Source organism: Gobius niger (genome assembly GCF_951799975.1).
Source record: "Gobius niger genome assembly, chromosome: 9".
Taxonomy (NCBI): Eukaryota; Metazoa; Chordata; class Actinopteri; order Gobiiformes; family Gobiidae; genus Gobius; species Gobius niger.
Genome location: NC_136860.1, coordinates 4092629 through 4111577, shown reverse-complemented (window position 1 = coordinate 4111577; position 18949 = coordinate 4092629). Strand labels below are relative to the sequence as shown.

The window sequence follows — 18949 nt, the reverse complement described above, 5'->3', positions numbered from 1 at the left end:
TGAATAAAATGAAATGAAAAAGCAGCCTAGTTTTGCCTGCAGTGTCTCCCCTTAAAGCAGTACTAAGTAACTCGTGCCCCTAGAGGCCATAAGCGCCACTGCAGGTGTCGTAGCAAGTTGCGATTTTTTTACTCATTAATTGTCCGTGAGAGTAAATACTACGCTGACAGAAAAGACAAAGGGACACATGGTACATACAATTATACAGTGGAAATAATTATTTTCACTCAAACTTGGCTGTAAATACTGTTTAAGTGGTGCTAGCCCACAGTTAGCTTTGCCCGTTAGCCTGTTAGCTTCTTCTTCGTGATTCCATTAGTGTGTATTGGTGACTCCGGTCCGGTGGCAGGGAAGCTGCAATTGTGGTTTTCTGGCCCGAGACATCAGGGGGAGATGAAAGACCCTCCAATCATCCCATTAACACTTGTATTACCCCCAGAGGGACTACGGGAAGAGTTTCTTAAGGTAAACACGTTACTTAGTTCTTGGCAAAGCTTTTCTCTCTAAACCTGAACAAAAGTTTCTGGAAAAAGAAGGCAAACATGAAAAGTATTTTCAACGATGGCGTTTATTGGTGGTGATTCTGTGACGTGAATGTAAGGAGTTGATGCTTGTGAACGTACCTTATACATAATTACTTTGGTTTCTGACATATACAGTATAACAGCCATAAGATTAGTTATGTTTAGTTTTAAAATAGAAATATAATCTAACTAAAAAAGAAAGTCACCACAAAAAAAGCTCACGCGCTCTAATATTCGGTTTTAGCGCCTTTAGCTTTGATTACAGCACAGTCACTTAGATCTAATGTTGATGATGGGAGAGTGTGACCACTATGCAAAGCCTTTCCCAGCAGTGGGGTTAAGATCTGGACTCTGTGGCTCACGCTCCCTGAACTAGGAAATCAGACAAATTCATTTTTACATTCAATTTTCTTCACTTGACTACAAAATAATCTGAATTAAGAATAAATTATAATAATGTGCTTGTTCCATTTGGAAAAAAGAGGTTTGTATCTCAGACCAGACCAGACACAGTCACTGTATGCCATTATTGTTTTTACAGTGTATTTGTTGGTAGATTGATTTAAATAATGTCTTTCTCTCTTTCTCTCTCTGAAAATACTGTCATAAACCTTTTGCCAGAACTAAGAGCAGGTGTTGGTCAGTTTTGTTGCTGGTGGATTGATTTAATTCCTCGTCAAAGACCAGGGGCTGGATCTTAAAATCAAGGTCGAAAGTAAAGGCCGTTGAAAAAGATTCTTACTTTTTTATAATGCAATATCTTAACACATTGAGTGTAAATTTAATGCACATAACACACCTTATGTGTGGTGTTAGTCTTAGCTCTCTGGAGCGTTTGACAAAGCAGAGCTTCTTCACATGGAAAGATCGAAACAGTTGAGATTTTAACATTTCTGTTGAGTTTTTAAATGGTTAAAATTGATCCAAGGACGACTGAGAAACATCCTGTTAAAGTCTTCAATCCAGAACCAGGCTGTTTAAATGCACACGCCATAAAAAGAGATCGAGAACATGCGTTTTTCAAAACATGTCAACAATGATGTCGTTGAAAATGGACTTGAAATGGAAATGGAAATTGCCTCTTCACAAAACATTAGTGTCCGTCCAGAGAGGAGGAGAGAGGAGGAAAGAGGTGGAGAGAGGAGAGGAGAGAGGAGGGGAGAGAGGAGAGAGGAGGAGAGAGGAGGAGAGAGGAGAGAGGAGGAGAGAGGAGGGGAGAGGAGGAAAGAGGTGGAGAGAGGAGAGAGGAGGAGAGAGGAGGAGAGAGGAGGAGAGAGGAGGAGAGAGGAGAGAGGAGGAGAGAGGAGGAGAGAGGAGGAGAGAGGAGAGAGGAGGAGAGAGGAGGAGAGAGGAGGGGAGAGGAGGAGAGAGAGGAGAGGGAGAGAGAGGAGGGGAGAGGAGGAGAGAGAGAGGAGGAGAGAGGAGGAGAGAGAGGAGAGAGGAGGAGAGAGGTGGAGAGAGAGGAGAGAGGAGTTAATCAGAAAGGAGAGTGTTGTATATCTCTATTTCCAGAAAAAAAATCAGTGATTTTGATCAAAACTCGCCTCTGTTTAGCTTAGATTTCTCAGGAACCGAATAAGAATAGCATTAAACTGTTTTCACCTACAGAGAGCTGAGAGTCTCATCTTTCAAACGAGCCACAGCATGTGTCCATAACTATAACATAGAATATGCTGCGGTGCTACAAATATAATATAATATGAAAAATGGTCTGGACTGTTGGCACTCTACAGCTAAATCTCAAAAACAGCGCAGCACTCATGAAATGAAATTGACATCAAAATCCAGTTTGTAGCTTGAATAAACCTCTTTTTGGTCACTGCAACTGCATTAGAAAGGATCAAATTTACCACCTTTTAAGGAACACTGCAAAAATAACATTTTCTATGTCGAGCTGATCATTAGGTTTGTGTTGCAGAACAGGATAATCCAAATGTTACTTGTGCCACCCACTGTGCCACCCACTGTTCTGGAGTGTGCACTGTAGAAATGTATCCTGACCTCTGCTGCTGACGGCTGGAGGTGTTGTGTTGTGATCTATATTTGATGCCTAAGGACTAGTAATAACATAAACAGTATTGACGTGTCTGTTTCATGGAGTCACTTGTTTTTCTACGTCCAAAATAATTGACCAATTACATAGTTTTCAAAGTGACTGGCACTAAAATGGCCCTTTCTGTTTGGTCTTTCTGGCAGAAATATTTACCATCGAGGGCTAATTTCGACAGCTCATTGTAAACAGTGAATTTCACGAATCGATGCACCCGGCACATTTATGTTGGCTTTAAAGGGCATTGTCTGAAGCCTTTTCCCCAAAGAAAAATCACTTTGAGGGCCACACTTGGCTCCTGGAACATAGTTTGGACACTTAAAGGGATATTTTAGGATTTTTGACATAGGGCCTCATTTCCTAGTTATCCAGATTGTTGCTGATTTCTGGAGATATTTTTTTTGTAATTTGTGCAGTTCTTCTGTTTGGAGACATACGTGGCGCTAGGCTAATGCAAGGCTAGCACATTTCTATGGTATCAGCTAGCCTGCATTAAAAACAGTGTGACCCGCTCCACAGTGCACCTGAGGCAAATCACTTATAATACTCTGGATAACTAGGAAATGAGGCCCTCTGTCAAAAATCCTGAAATATCCCTTTAAGATCTGGGTGGACATTGAACAAAGCCCCTCATCGTCTCACCTCAGAATCATCACCGTCCTTTGATCGTGTTTCGACGCTGGACTCGTGGCTGCGCCGTCGCTCTGGGAAAATGTGGCTGTTTTTTTGGGTGGTCCTGGTGTCGGGGGTGGGGTCGCGGGGCGGCTCTGGGGGTCCCCTCTGTCGGCGCTGAATGAGGAGGAGTGAATGGACGCGAGGAGCCAAGCTGTGAGCGAAAACAAACTGCGGCATTGAGGACGCGGCGCCCCGGGACATGTCAAAGTGTCCGGACTTCTGCGGAGGAACGGGACGGCTTTCACGCTGCGGTTACTGACAGGAACACGACGCTTCACGTTTATGAGACTTTTGGTCAGGGCTCATCAGGAAACATTTAGAAGTCAGAAGAAGTTGTTTTTGGACATTTTAACATCTTTACATTGACATTTGAGAGAAGCACAAAATACGAACTTCTAAAGTAACTTTATTCTCAAATTCTTGGTGTGGGGCGGGCTCTCTATAGTCCCTCTGTAGAAGAACCACACAGTGATGGAGCTGGTGAGGATGCTCTCTATAGTCCCTCTGTAGAAGAACCACACAGTGATGGAGCTGGTCAGGATGCTCTCTATAGTCCCTCTGTAGAAGAACCACACAGTGATGGAGCTGGTGAGGATGCTCTCTATAGTCCCTCTGTAGAAGAACCACACAGTGATGGAGCTGGTCAGGATGCTCTCTATAGTCCCTCTGTAGAAGAACCACACAGTGATGGAGCTGGTCAGGATGCTCTCTATAGTCCCTCTGTAGAAGAACCACACAGTGATGGAGCTGGTGAGGATGCTCTCTATAGTCCCTCTGTAGAAGAACCACACAGTGATGGAGCTGGTCAGGATGCTCTCTATAGTCCCTCTGTAGAAGAACCACACAGTGATGGAGCTGGTCAGGATGCTCTTTATAGTCCCTCTGTAGAAGAACCACACAGTGATGGAGCTGGTGAGGATGCTCTTTATAGTCCCTCTGTAGAAGAACCACACAGTGATGGAGCTGGTCAGGATGCTCTCTATAGTCCCTCTGTAGAAGAACCACACAGTGATGGAGCTGGTCAGGATGCTCTCTATAGTCCCTCTGTAGAAGAACCACACAGTGATGGAGCTGGTCAGGATGCTCTCTATAGTCCCTCTGTAGAAGAACCACACAGTGATGGAGCTGGTCAGGATGCTCTCTATAGTCCCTCTGTAGAAGAACCACACAGTGATGGAGCAGGTCAGGATGCTCTTTATAGTCCCTCTGTAGAAGAACCACACAGTGATGGAGCTGGTGAGGATGCTCTCTATAGTCCCTCTGTAGAAGAACCACACAGTGATGGAGCTGGTCAGGATGCTCTCTATAGTCCCTCTGTAGAAGAACCACACAGTGATGGAGCTGGTCAGGATGCTCTCTATAGTCCCTGTCCTGTTTTGCCCCTTTTTGTTTCCTGTAACACCTCTTGTGACGCCCTTCGCAAGGAGCTCAAAGTGCACTTTCAACAGGAGTGGGGGGCTCATGGTGCCTCTTCAGTGTTTCAGAAAGTGATGTAGGTCTCTACTTGCCACTCAAAAACCTTTCATCAGTTAAGCTGTTTCCTTCATGGCCAGTAAGGACTCACTATTGAACCTCAATAGAGATCAAAGATAGAAAAGCGCCTTGTCCACAGCAGATGCTCCACTGTTTGGTGTACATGAGTCCAACCATCTCAGTGTAAAGGTGACTTCACTTTCTTCAGAGTTGACTTCAGGTCATGAGTGACAGTAACATGACAGTGCACTCTTTCTTTTCAGTAAAAAGAATGAGGCCTCATTGCTCTTCAGTCGTGTCACAGACCAATTCTGCATTAAGACAGAAAGACGGGACTAGACTCCAGTCGTAGGAAATCAAACATGTTTTTGATTTTGGACGCACAGGAGAAACGTGGGTGATTTTACCGTCCCAAATGTGAACACACAGAAAGCAGCGGTCAATGACAGAGTGAAATAAAGACAGAAAAACACCGCAGCGCCTCCCTTCTCATTTCTTTGTCAAAACAGCGGCACAAACAACTCATTTCATCACCAAAAGTTCACGAGGACCACCTTTTCAAGCCACTTTTCAAACACGAACAGAGTTTAGCGGCACTTACTGAGTTTGGAGACTAACTGTTCAGCTTCACTTCTCTCTCCACTGTCTCCTCCGCCTCCGACTCCTTTTCTTGCTAAATCCACTGAAATACGTCCCGCTTCTACACCTGCTATTTTATGACATTTAAGGTGCACCAGGCCATCGATTTGTTAGAGCGCCGTTAGCTGAAAGTTTAAGGCTTCTTCTCCATGTTTCAGTGTGTTATTCCAGCTGTTGAGGGCATTGGTTTTATATAGCGCTTTTCGGGACTCTCAAAGACGCTTTACATTGCACTATTCGTTCACTCCATACTCGGTGGTGGTAAGCTACTATTGTAGCCACAGCTGCCCTGGGGTAGACTGACGGAAGCGAGGCAACCAGTCTGCACCATCGGCCCCTCCGACCACCACCAACCACTCACTCACAACATTCGCTAGGCTTCCTGGTGTTACCAAACGGTCTCCCATCCAAGTACCGACCAGGCCCTTCCCTGCTGAGCTTCCAAGGTCTGACGGGATTGGGGCAGAGCAAAGGCGGTGTGACCACACTTTAGGACATTTAGAAATCCGGACCAGCCCGGTCTCGCTCCTGACCGTCTTTTCTTCACATTATTTCATGTAAACCGTAAACTCTCCCCACAATCGTGTTTCTCAAGCCTCCGTTCTCCACTTTGAAGACGTGTTTTGTTGCTCCAGTGGATCCAGTGAACTTTCTTGTCCCTCGGCATCATGGGAATCGGAGTCCATCTGGGGAAGTCGCCGACTTTTATCTCCATCTGACAGATCTATAGCCAAGTTGCTTCGTAGTAGCAGTAGCCTAGCACTGTGGTGTTGTGACATTGTTGACGTTGTTGACACCGTTGACCAATCGGGATGCACACACGTTTTCCCACGCTCACAAACACAGGCCTGTCTTTTAGGATTTTTGGATTCAGTTTTCGAAGGACAGACTGTGTTATAAAACATCAGCTGTTTGTCAGAATCGTGTACTGAGTTCGCTCTTACGATTCTCAGTCGTTTTGTGTGAACCCTCAGACGTTCTATAATTGCACTAAATCCAGTCGTGTAGTTCTATATGAAATCGTTTAAGACTGGAAAAGTCAGGTAGTGTGTTCTGACCTTTAGACAGAACTTCAGATTTCTGCTGGGCCTTAGAACTCGATTCTGCCGCACCCTTGTATGCATTTGTAATACATAATAGAGTGCTATAAAATCTGTAACTATACAAATACAAAGAAATTGCAGCTAATGTAGGTTCATGTTTGTCCCAGTTCCTCTGAGTCGTGTTGCAGCAGGATTGTTGTGGATAAACCCAAGTCACAGAAGAGTGAACTTTAAGGTTCATTTGTTCGGCTTCAGTTTCAGCAAAGTTTTGTCGTCGTTGGAAAAGTAACAGTTGATTTCTCTGTCAGTTCAAAGTGACGGCGTCATTTCAAAAGTGTATTGTTTTCTGGAGGATTTGTGAAGATTTGTGTGAGATCTTCCCCTGAATAAGCTCTCTCTCTCTTTCTCTGTCCTCCAGATGAAAGCGTCCTGTCGCTCTTTGATGGGACGTCCCGCTTGTGGACGGTCTTGCTCAGCACTTGAAGAGTTAATGAGAGGGTTTTCTTTTGGGGCGGGGGCCGCGGGGTCGGACCTGGGGGGGGGTGATGCATCTGAAAGCCCCCCAGCCGTGCGCCCTGGACCCCGGTCACTGATTGACTACAGAGGAGAGGACGTCCCATTGAAGAGAATGGGGTCCGGGCTCTGTGAATGGAGCTGAATGAGCTGCATATGTGCTCCGGCTCAACCCGCGCGCCACAAAGGACCCTGCGCAATAATGAGGCTCATTTATGGTCGGTGTAAAATTGAAATGGGATCGAAGATAAAGGTTTATTGAGATTTATGGCAAAATGAGGTCCAAGAGCGTTTACAGAGACATATGTTTGAGAAATATTCAACTTTTTTAGCTTTTAAACATGCAGAGAAATTCCCTTCAATAACACAGGTTTAAGTAATCGTGTTCACTTTGGTTGTTTCTTCTTCTGCTGTAGCGACCAATCTGATCAGGTAACAACAAGTCTAATGTAAGTAAGTTAGTGGCATTGTACAATAATAGATCAGAAGTTGGGTTAGTCCTGAGTGTGCCGCCATTGTGGGATAAAAATGACCAGCATGCTTTCGGTCGCTTCCTCCTTCTTCCTCCTGCGCAGCTCCCTCCGCTCCCGCCGCCTCCTCTCGCTCTTTCTCATCTTCAAAAGATGACAAAAAGTCTTTCACCGTCTTCTGGGAAGATCGTACTGTAATCCGTCTTATTCTCCAGTGAACAAACATTAGTTGGATAGAAGGCGTGTGTGGCTTAGCTGCGAGTCTTGCCCGGATGCCTCCTCGTTTGTCCCTTTTTTGTTTCCTATTTGCGCCTCTTGTGACGCCTCCACGGTGCTGCAGGTGTGGGGGCTCTTGGTGCCTCTCCAGTGTTTCAGAAGAAGAAATTTGGGGATTTGTAGGTCTCTGAACTTGTTACCTGATCAGGGGGTTTGGGTTTGGAACAGCAAATGTGGTGTAAGTTGTGTTTCACTCACACAGATCTCACACATTTTTATAGAAACTAGAAGGTCTTGGCTTTCAAATGAGGTGTCACACTGACATAAAGGCTGTAAGGTCGACACGTGTTGAGACTTGGATATGCATAATTACTGCCCCTAACCCTAAAGTGGCTGCATTTAGTCGACCAAGGAAAATCTTGATCCGCCACGACGTCATCGACCAATAAGTGGACCAAACGACCAAAAGGGGGCAGCACTATCTGGCACCAGTTTAAGTAAAGTTTTCGTATTCAAATTTGTATTAGCAGTTGTAGTTGCAGTGTCTCAGTGGATTCTATAGTCAGAGCATTATTGGAGTATTTTTGAACAATTGTGTATAACTTTCGAGATCTTTCCATGAATAAGTAAAGTATAAATGCATTTTATCCAGTTCAGCATAACCCAAAACGCCTCATTTGAAAGCTACAAAATTGTAGCATGTCCTCATGCCGGTGCCGCGTCACTTTTTTGTCATGTTCCCGTTGTGTTTTCTTCACATTTTTGTCACGTTCTTGTTGGTCTTTTGTTGCTTTTTTTGTCACTTGTTTATTGTGATTTTGCCGCTCTTTTGTCACCTTTTCGACGTTTTTTGTCACTTTATTATGGCGTTTTTGGTTGCATTTTTGTCTTGTCTTTGTTGCTATTTTGATGCTTTTTTCAAGAAGCCTTAGATTTGGGTAAAGCTGACCTGGAGAAAATGTGTCTATTCAGGCGAGGGTTATGATGTTAATGCTTTTCAATGCCATTTTGATTCCCAAACACTATATTTTCAATCCATGAAAAAAAAAAATCAGATTTAATGCCAGTTTCAATCCAAATACCTGCTTTTTAATGACATTTAAGGTGCACCCGGGCCATTGATTTGTTAGCGTGCCGTTTAAGGCTTCTTTTCCCTGTTTCAGTGTGTCATTCCAGCTGTTTACTTTAGGACATTTACAAATCCGGACCAGCCCGGTCTCGCTCCTGACCGTCTTTTCTTCACATTATTTCATGTAAATTGTAAACCCTCCCCACAATTGTGTTTCTCAAGCCTCCGTTCTCCACTTCGGAGACATATTTTGTTGCTCCAGTGGATCCAGTGCACTTTCTTGTCCCTCGGCATCATGGGAATCGGAGTCCATCTGGGGAAGACATCAGTAACTGTAGAGCAGATCCAGAGTAATGTGACGGAGACGGTGATGCAGGAAGCAGACGTGGAGCCTGTCATCTCCCCCCTTCAGCTCCGCGGGACAGTCCTGGGAAAGACTCAACGCACAAGGACACATTCTGCAAACGCTTTCAAATTCAACTTATGCATGATTGTGTAGTACTTTTGAGCGTTGGTACTTTGCGTTTTATAACTTTAAGGAGACACATCATGAGACTTTTTGAAGCTGTTATTAAGATTGATACTTTGGATCATTCGTGCAGTTTTGCCCTTTGGTCGTTTTGCAGTGCTCTGATCAGTTAATATCTCTGTAATGGCTGGTCCTAGCGACGTGAAATACAAACTGCCACAAAGTCCACCATTGTCTTCTCTCTCAGCACATTTGAAACTCAGGTCACATGACTAATAAAGGTGTCCAAAATATTCAAAATGATAGGCTTGATGTTGGTCCGGTGAAGATGAATGTGGCAGGTTTGTGAATCAAATCACTTCAGGGAAAACATTTAGACATTTTCTGCAAACTTTAAAGGCACTATATAGAGTTTAAAAATGTTAAAATTAAGTATTTTCCTTCCCCTACATGTTCCAGTCATGTCCTAATGTGTAGAAGGAGCCCAGACCTGTTCACCACAACTGCCTCTAAAATCCTGCCCTGTCACTCAAAAAGGTGTTAATTCGGGTCTGAAGTGCCGTCATGCACGAGCTCAATATAGAAGCTGCAGTTACACGTATGACCTGAGGTGGCAGTAGTGAGTATTAAATGGCTAACTTGTGTCTAGCCCCGTTAATGCAGGATTTGTCCATTTTAATGTTTTTTACATATATGTCTCGTATATATTCGTGGACTGTGATGGTGTAAGATTTCAAATAGGCAGGAGCGCCCTCTGCAGGCAGAATGAGAAACAGACAAATAAGAAATTTAAGGATTAATTTTAACCATGATATTTTTTACATTCATTTATTTTCTATGTTTATTTGGTCGGGACAGTGCATATTAAAGGGCTGCATCCTGCTATTTTAGCCATCCCAAAGTAATATATTATACAAAGTTCATTGGTTTATTTGGTCGGGACAGTGCAAGTTAATGAACAAGCCACACCGGATAGTAGCCTTAGGTTAATTTCCATCCGTAGTTCCTCATGCGCACTCTCAAACACACTCTCGTTCATACTGGCCTATTGTACGTGTTTTTTGTAGTAGGGGAAACCGGAGTACCCGGAGGAAACGTACGCAGACACGGGGAGAACATGCAAACTCCACACAGAAAGACCCCGTCCTTGGTGGGACTCGAACCCGGACCTTCTAGCTGTGAAGCACAAGTGTTAACCGCTGTGCTACCGAGCCGCTCTATATAGATATATTGTACCTCTACCACTATGGAGCACTATTTCTCACTTTTGTGAGAAATATAAGTATTTTATGGGGGTATTTTGCAAACCCACATGCTAAAACACACGCTAACACACACGCTAAAACACACGCTAACAGACATGCTAAGGCACGCGCTAACACACACGCTAAAACACATGCTAAAACACACGCTAACACACATGCTAACGCACGCGCTAGCACACACGCTAACACACACGCTAAAACACACGCTAACACACACGCTAACACACATGCTAACGCACACGCTAACACACACGCTAAAACACATGCTAAAACACACGCTAACACACACGCTAACACACACGCTAACACACATGCTAACGCACGCGCTAACACACACGCTAACACACACGCTAAAACACACGCTAACACACACGCTAACACACATGCTAACGCACGCGCTAACACACACGCTAACACACACGCTAAAACACACGCTAAAACACACGCTAACACACGTTTTGATTGACTCACTGCTCTGTCCTGTCGCTCCATCGGGTGTTTACATTATGGGACTCGCGTTGGTTAGCCAGATTGTAGCCATGGGCTAATTTGCATTTGTCGTTCCCACTTGTACCACTAAAAACATCGTACATATTTTGAGTGGTAGGGGAAACCTGATTAAACCCGGGACCTTCTAGCTGAAGCACAAGCACTAACCACTGTACCACCGCCCACACACTTATAGCACAGATCTGCTGAGATGATTTAAAGAGGGGGTATTATGCTTTTTTCAGCCACATAGCACCAGTCTATAGGACACTACAATGATGACGAAACCTTCTGTTGGTCTGTAAATGCAGTAAATTAGAATAACTGCCTTGTATAAAATTGCTCTTTCAAAATGGCGTTAGCAAATGACTTGAAATAGGCCTCTGTCTCTTTAAAAACCTCTGACCCTTTCCGACACGCCCCCTCCACACGCTGTCTGTGGCATCACAACAACACTCCGCTCGTTGTCTCAAGTATTGAAACTACGATCGGTGCATTTTAATTTTTATTGTTGGAAAGGACCTACTGTTTATCACTTTGTGAACAATGGCCACACAGGATATTATTTGGAAACAAACCTTCCACACCGGACGCTTGGAAGGGGCTCTTGCCTGAAAAATAACTGCTGTTTGGAGGCTATCTCTTTGCATCTGCCATGCCCTATGGATCTCTAACTATACCCCCATGGACGACACCAGGATCTGCAGGAGCCCATACGATTCAAAGACGGACATTATCTGTGCAAGTGGACAATGGTTTTTCGAGGTTACCCGTTAGCTTGTTATAATCGACTACAGCTCATTGTTGATGAAAAGTCTGTAATAAACCACAAATGTGTAAAGCCAGGCTCATTGTGTGATCATCGTAAAGGCTGCTTCGAGTAGTTGCCGGCTTTATTGACGTTATTTGTGCATAATATGCTGCCTGTTTTCAATGAATGTTGTGAAGGTGAAGGTTGTTAGCTTGTCGCGGCTAATAGTGCCTTAGCTCCGGGAGAAAACCACTCGGCTACGACTCACTGTAGATGAAATGTGAGCAATAAACTACACAATCAACAAGCCAGGCTCCGTGTGTGATCATCATAAAGGCTGCTTCAAGCAGTTGCCTGTTTTAGTGACGTTTTCAATGCATAATATGCTGCTTGTATTCAGTGAATTTTCCCGTTAGCTTGTCGCGGCTAGCTTGTTAGCTCCGGGAGAAAACCACTCGGCTATGACCCATTGTAGATGAAATGTGAGCAATAAACTTCCAAATCAACAAGCCTGGCTCCGTGTGTGATCATTGTTAAACGGTTCTTTATGTGTGTGGTGGTTTTATTGACTTTATGTGTGCATATTTCTCGTTTTCACGTGATGACTCGAGGTTTAGCTTAGCATTAGCTTTCTCCGGAGGCTCTGTGCATCATCAAGGCCCAGCGCAGAACCAGACACTGAAATAAGTGTTCTTGTCACCGGTTTTAATCCTGGGTGTTTCGGTAACAGAAACACTGATGTGTGTCTTTGTAAAAGTCTGCTGTGGCTCCGGTTCACAACACATGAAGCTAATCCTCCATGATGACTCTGTTTACATCTTAGGGCTAGACACTGCAGGGAGGGGGTTCTGCTGAGGGGCAGTGGTTGGTTACTCGGCTGGTGACGAAAGGTCGGAGGCGTATCCTGGAGGTCGAGGGCGTTTCCTGAAGGAATCAGGCGTTTTATCCCTAAAATGGCCGCCATCAGAGTTTCTACAGATTACTCGAAAATACGTGAATGTGCCAAGGCAACACTTCAGGCATGGTTTTAATGAGGGAATGACTTAATAACATGATGTAAAGCTTGAAAAAGTCGATTTTGCATAATAGGCCCCCTTTAAGGACTTTGGTCATTTGGAGGACTCTTCTGGTTTGTACTTATTCTTCTCAAGAATTCCTAAACGCTCTGTGCCACCTGATGATGTCATCAGGGGGTGCTCTTCTGCGTTTTGAAAGTCCAGACAATTCACTGGATTTATTCTGTGCAAGGACGAGCTTCACTGCAAGACTTCTGCTGTATCTGTCATGTTGGGAAAGAGCCTTTTCAACACAATCCCAGAGTTCAAATGGAAAGTGAAAGATAAATGGCTGCACAAGGATGCGTTTTCCAGACACAAACACTATTTCAAGTTAGAGTAAAATTCCAAAGTGAGGTTGTCTGAAAATGGTTTGAAAATTTGAAGTTTTGCTCGATGAAAGAAGAACAGACAGAAACCTGATGCGTGGGACCTCCAAACCTCATCAATAATGCACAAGCGCAAAAACGGTCTGAGGAGGCGACAGAAGGAGAGGCTTCTGGACGAGGATTTTAACCAAATGTCAGAGTGTCCATAAAGAACCTCACACAGATCGATTTAAGGAACAGAGATGTGGTCTTTAAAAAGGATACGTTTGTTTGTAAGAAAAGCTCTGGTCAGTGTAATGTAGAATTGATTCAAATAACATAATCAATCTTCAGATGAACCTTGGGAGCTCTAAATGGGTTTGAAATGGTCGATCAATAGACATTATTGTACATGAAGAAAGCTATTTATGCTCAAGGACGTGAGAGGGTTTTACCAACAACCTGAGGTGATGCTTTATTCTGCAGATGAATTGTCCTATGATGTTATATTCAGACTTTAAAGGGCTTTAATAATGATGAATCAACTTTTCTTCAGCTTTAAACAATGTTGTGATGTGTCATAATAGCTTTATTATTAATTTATTTCATGTTTCATGTTGAACCGAAGAAAATGTGAAGTTTGTGATGTAACATTCACCGACAATGGCAATAAAACTCATTCTTTTTCTGATGCTCAAGGCCACAGTAGTCATCTCTATTATGAATTATTTAGAAAGTCATTTGCTAAACTCAAATTTATTGTGTATTGTGTTAACCTCTTAACTTTAACCAAACATATTTTCTCCTATTTTGTTTTACTGAAACTGCGTTGTCGTCACTTTTTTGTATCTTTTTGTTTTACGTGTATGACACTTTCTTGTTGCGTTTTTAACCTTGTTTACGTCTCGATTTTGTTGCTTTTTTGACTCTCTTTTTTTTTTTCCAGAAAGCTTTTAGATTTGGGTAAAGCCAAACCAGAGAACCCCCGCTTCGGTCAAGGCGGGGGCTAAGAAGTAAAAAAAATAAAGCAAAACACCAGACAGCCATTCTTTGATTGCAAAATGAGGAGAGAAGGAATAGAATTTTCCAAAGTAAATGATCGAGCTCCTCCCCCTCCCTCCTGATTGGACCTGACAGGCTGGTTCACAGGAAAAGCTCATCTCATTGGTCAACGCGGGAGGAGACTAGACTCTGATTAGCTGCTGAGATCCGGGAAGGAAGTACTATACATAAAAATGATATATATATATTTTCACTTAATTTACATCAAAACGCAAGACCAGGTGGTTGATTTTGCACATTTTATATCATTTGTAAAACATCCAGACTATCACTTTAACTGAGCGGATCTGACCATTGTAATCTGGGCTGTGCTTGTTTGTGGTTCGCTCGCTCTTCCTCTCGGTGAAGGGATTACTCTGATTAAAGGGAAAGGTCTTGCAGATGTTTTTAGACAGAAACATGTGGCGTTGAGGCTGTGGTGGACGTGCGCTGCATGTACTGAGGTAGTGTTACTGCAACGACAAAGCGTACAGTATCTCGAAGTAATTCTCAAATATTTCTCTGTGTTTGCTCTTACAGCGCAACCCTCCTGACTTTATCTCAAAGGTGCTGTTGTTCGATGTCGAAGTTGATTTTGCATGTTACGTAATCGTGTACTGACAGATTGTATTGTATCATTTATCCATTTGAACAGAACACGTTGAGTTTGCGATAGTCTTAGTAACAAAGTAAATTTACTGCAGAACTGTACACTGAGTTTTTGAGGATCTGCACTTCACTTGACTTGAGTACACTGCAATAATCAATCTCGAAGTAAACAAATTAGTCCTTGATTTGAGAGTCTAATTTCAAGACACCTGTCTTATTTACACTTAAATGAAGATAGCGACAGTGTTAATGTCTTCTCCATGGACAGATTTCTTAGACTCCCAAATCAAGGAAAAAAAATTACTTATTTCAAGAAAATTCTTTTATTAAACTAAGATTACTTTTTGCAGTGTAGCATTTTTATTGATAACTTTTACTCCACTGTATTTCTACATGTTTCACGTTAAAACCCTAATATTGCACACTCTATGAACAGTAGGTGGCGCTGTGCAGATGTACTGTACCGATCAAAAGTTTGGAAATGCTTTTTTATGTATTGGATTTTCTTTTATATCAAGACATTGAAGATTCCCACTGATATTGAACACGTATGTAATTCTGTTTTAAAGGGGCTAGATGCAAGTTAGCCATTTTATGCTCACTACTGCCACCTCAGGTCTTATGCGTAACTGCAGCTTCTATATTAAGCTCGTGCATGACGGCACTTCAGACCCGAATTAAAACCTTTCTGAGTGACAGTGCAGGATTTTAGAGGCAGGTCTGAGCTCATTCTACACATTCGGACATGGCTGGAACATGTAGGGGGAGGAAAATACTTAATTTTAACATTTTTAAACTCTGTATAGTCCCTTTAAAGAAATAAAAGGTGAAATACATTCTTCCAAATCGTCGCCTTTTGCTTTTCTCATTGATCTTCACGATGTCACAGAAATGGTTTTCACTTCTAAAGACCTTATGAAGCTCATTGAGAATATTTTGACTTATTTGATTGCTTTAGTTTCCATCATAACCCCACGTGTTCATTCATAGTTTAAAGTCTTCAACGAGAATCACACAATGGAAATAGTCGATACATAAAAAGTGTTTCCAAACCTTTGACCGGTGCGGTATCGATGCCACTGACTAACTTTCTTTTTTAACTTTTGGAGTATAATTTGACCAGAAGTATCTTTACTTTTACTCAAGTACTGAAATCAAGCACTTTGACCACAGTTTGCTTGTGCACAATGGATAGATAAAAGCTCACCCCCCTCTCTTTTCCACTGGAAGGTCAAGGTTCCACTTTTGACTCCCCTGAACTTCCCCCATTCCCACTGCGTCACAACAACATTCAATTTAACTTCTGCTGATCCAAAGAGTTCTAAAGTTCTTCTTCTTCAATCTGACGTTTCGATAAAGCTGTACTTGTCGTCTGTGCAGCCGGAAAATCCCAAATCCCTCCGTTTATAATCCCGCTTCTCTCCGCCGCGGCCCGCTTCAGTCCGGCCCATGTTTGCGCTGGTGCTCCTTTGATTCATGATCTTTGTGGAGCTCCGTGTCGCCCCCCACCCACCTCTGTTCGGACCCCAGGATCGAGCATGCTTCACTGGACACGTCTTCCCCCAAAAGCACCCCCCCCTTCCTTCAGGGCCCCCTGGTTCTACCCTCCGGGGCTCACACTTCACGGTCTGCGAAAAAATGAGAAAGTGGCTCCAAGATAAAGTCAAGACACATTTATCAGCCTGGTTCTCATCATCTCCGCTCTAATGCAGCTCACAGTCACTTGTAAGTTTGCAGAATTATTATAGCTCCACTTTACTCTTTACTCTCTCCGTCTGTTGAGTTTGACGTTTACACCAACACATCATTATCCATGTGGTCGCTGTATCGGACTATTGTGGTGAAGAGGGAGCTGAGTCGGGGGGCAAAGCTTTCGATTTAACGAATGATCTACACTCCCACCCTCACCTATGGTCACGAGATCTGGGTAATGACCGAAAGGACAAGATACAAGCGGCCGAAACGAGCTTCCTTCGCAGGGTGGCTGGGCGCACCCTTCGAGATCGGGGGAGGAGCTCAGTTACCCGGGAGGAGCTCGGAGTAGAGTCGATGCTCCTTCACCTCGAAAGGAGCCGCTTATGTGGCTCCTGCATCTGTTTCGGATGCCTCTAGGTCCCTCCCTATTGAGGTGTTCCAGGTATTTCCTATTGGGGGGAGACCTATTGGAAGACCCAGGACACTCTGGAGGGACTAAGTCAGCTGGAGGAGGTGTGCATGGACCGGGAAGTCTGGACATCTCTGCTCAGACTGCTGCCTCCGCGACCCGGCCCCGGATAAAGAGGAAGAAAATGGATGGATGGATCCATTAGGGTGGTTCAAAATATGATGGTTTAAAGGAACAGGCCACTGTTTTTACACACTGAGATATGTTCTTATGAGCTTTGACGAGTTGATACGTACCTGTCTGGTTTTTGTGCGTGCCCTCAGTCATGCAAAACGACCAAAGATGTTTAGAGAAGAAAGCGATGCAAATCCTTTAATATTACAAGTGGTTGAAAAGCGTTGGTAAAGTGATGTCCCGGTAATATTAAAGGATTTTTATTAAGTCAGAGCGGTCAGAGCGCCTTGGATTGCTTTCCTCTCTAAATAATCCATTTTTTTTACCTGGATTCTGGAAGAGCACCTGCTTATTTCTCTCTTAAGGCGAGACACTGCAGGTGAATAGGGAAAAAATGTATATTTACAGATATCAATTTGAAACTTTTGCTGTCGATCACTGGCATAAATGTGAGAGAAAAATACATTACAAGTTTTCTGTCATTTTATCTTTTCATATAAGAACAAAGTGTTTTATGCCTAAAATGCCCCAAATTTCCCATCTTTTCGGCGACGAAATCCGAATAATGGATAGAGCTACATTCAAATTTATGGTTTCATTTTATTGATGAATGAGTTACCAAGACTTTTTCAGAGGGGATTTAGGATTTCTTGTTTAGTTTTAAAATAAGCTGTTTTTTAGTGGAAAATGTTGTAAAAATTTAATTTTCGCCTTATTTTTTGACATTCAAAACTCAATAAATGAGGCTAGGGATTAGATAATAAAAAATCCCTCTGAAAAAATCTTCCAAATATTGTTCAGTCCAAGGCTGGAAAATTTTAAGTCTTTAGGTCTTTATGTTATTGTGAAGATTAGGCATATTTTTGGTTTCCGAGTGAAAGCTTATATGTTCAGAGACCAATTTGGCCCAAAACCTGAAAACTGAAAAAATTTAGTTTTGCCTGTAGTGTCTCCCCTTAATCATTGACCAAAGATGTTGTTGGCATTTGGCCTCTCCCAGTATATTCCTATAGCTCCAAACGGGGGTGAAGTTGGAAGCGACCACGCTCCTTCACGGGCACAAAGACCAGACAGCTACGCATCAACTCGTCTAAACTCAGGTAAGAACATATCTCAGTGTGGAAAAACGGTGGCCTGTAAAAGTTGTCCAGATTTTGCCAGATCACAGTTTGCCTTGTTCCTATTGACATTTTGAACATCTGCACCAAACATGTGACCAGTAAAGGTGATATTGGGGTTTTAAACACGTACAATCTCCTCATGTTTCCCGCAGTGCCCGTCCTGTCTGTTTTCTGCCCCCCCCCCCCCCCCTGGTTCCTCATACCAAAGCCCTGACTCCAGACTCCGCATTTCTGGGCGTTTGCGTGGCTGACGGGTCCGCGGGCCGGGCTGCTCCGCACACATGAGGCCCATTAGCCGCGCTGATGTAGTGGCATGTGTTTTGACGAAAGGCGCTGCTGCTCGTGTTTGCTTTGTGTTATTTACGCGGTTACCTCATCTCTCCCCCGCAAACCTGCCCTTTTAAGTCCACAACAGTTTTTTTTTTGGAGGGGGGGAACACACTGTGATGAGGTCATTTGGATTTGGAAATCGGTGAAGTATTCGATCATTTCTGTTACCTTCAGACAATGAGGTGTTGTTGTAAGACCTTTTCAGTTTCAGTTGCGTAACAGAAGGGGTTGCTGTAAATGGACGATCGCTCTGTTTTTTGACTGGGTGCCTGACTTGAAAAGCATGTGACAAGTTGCACTCATTTTTCATCAGGACGCAGTAACAGAATTATTTGTTAGATTTTGCAGCGATTTTTTGTGTATGTCAGACTTTTAGATGGTGCTTAGATGCCGATATTGAAATATGGAGCTGTCCCTCTTTCCCTTTGCTTTGTGATGAGCTGACTTTCTTCTGCAAAAGTCCAGCTGCCAAACCTCAGGCCATACTGAGATATGTTCTTACCTGAGCTTAGACGAGTTGATACGTACCTGTCTGGTCTTTGTGCCCGTGGAACAGCTTGG

The 18949-nt window shown here is 43.4% G+C and overlaps 1 protein-coding gene across 12 annotated transcripts in view; it reads left to right on the top strand.

Annotated features, from left to right (window-relative positions):
* Positions 1-18949, top strand: part of tns1b (tensin 1b) — a 256725-nt gene that overhangs the window by 44103 nt on the left and 193673 nt on the right. The window lies entirely within an intron of this gene.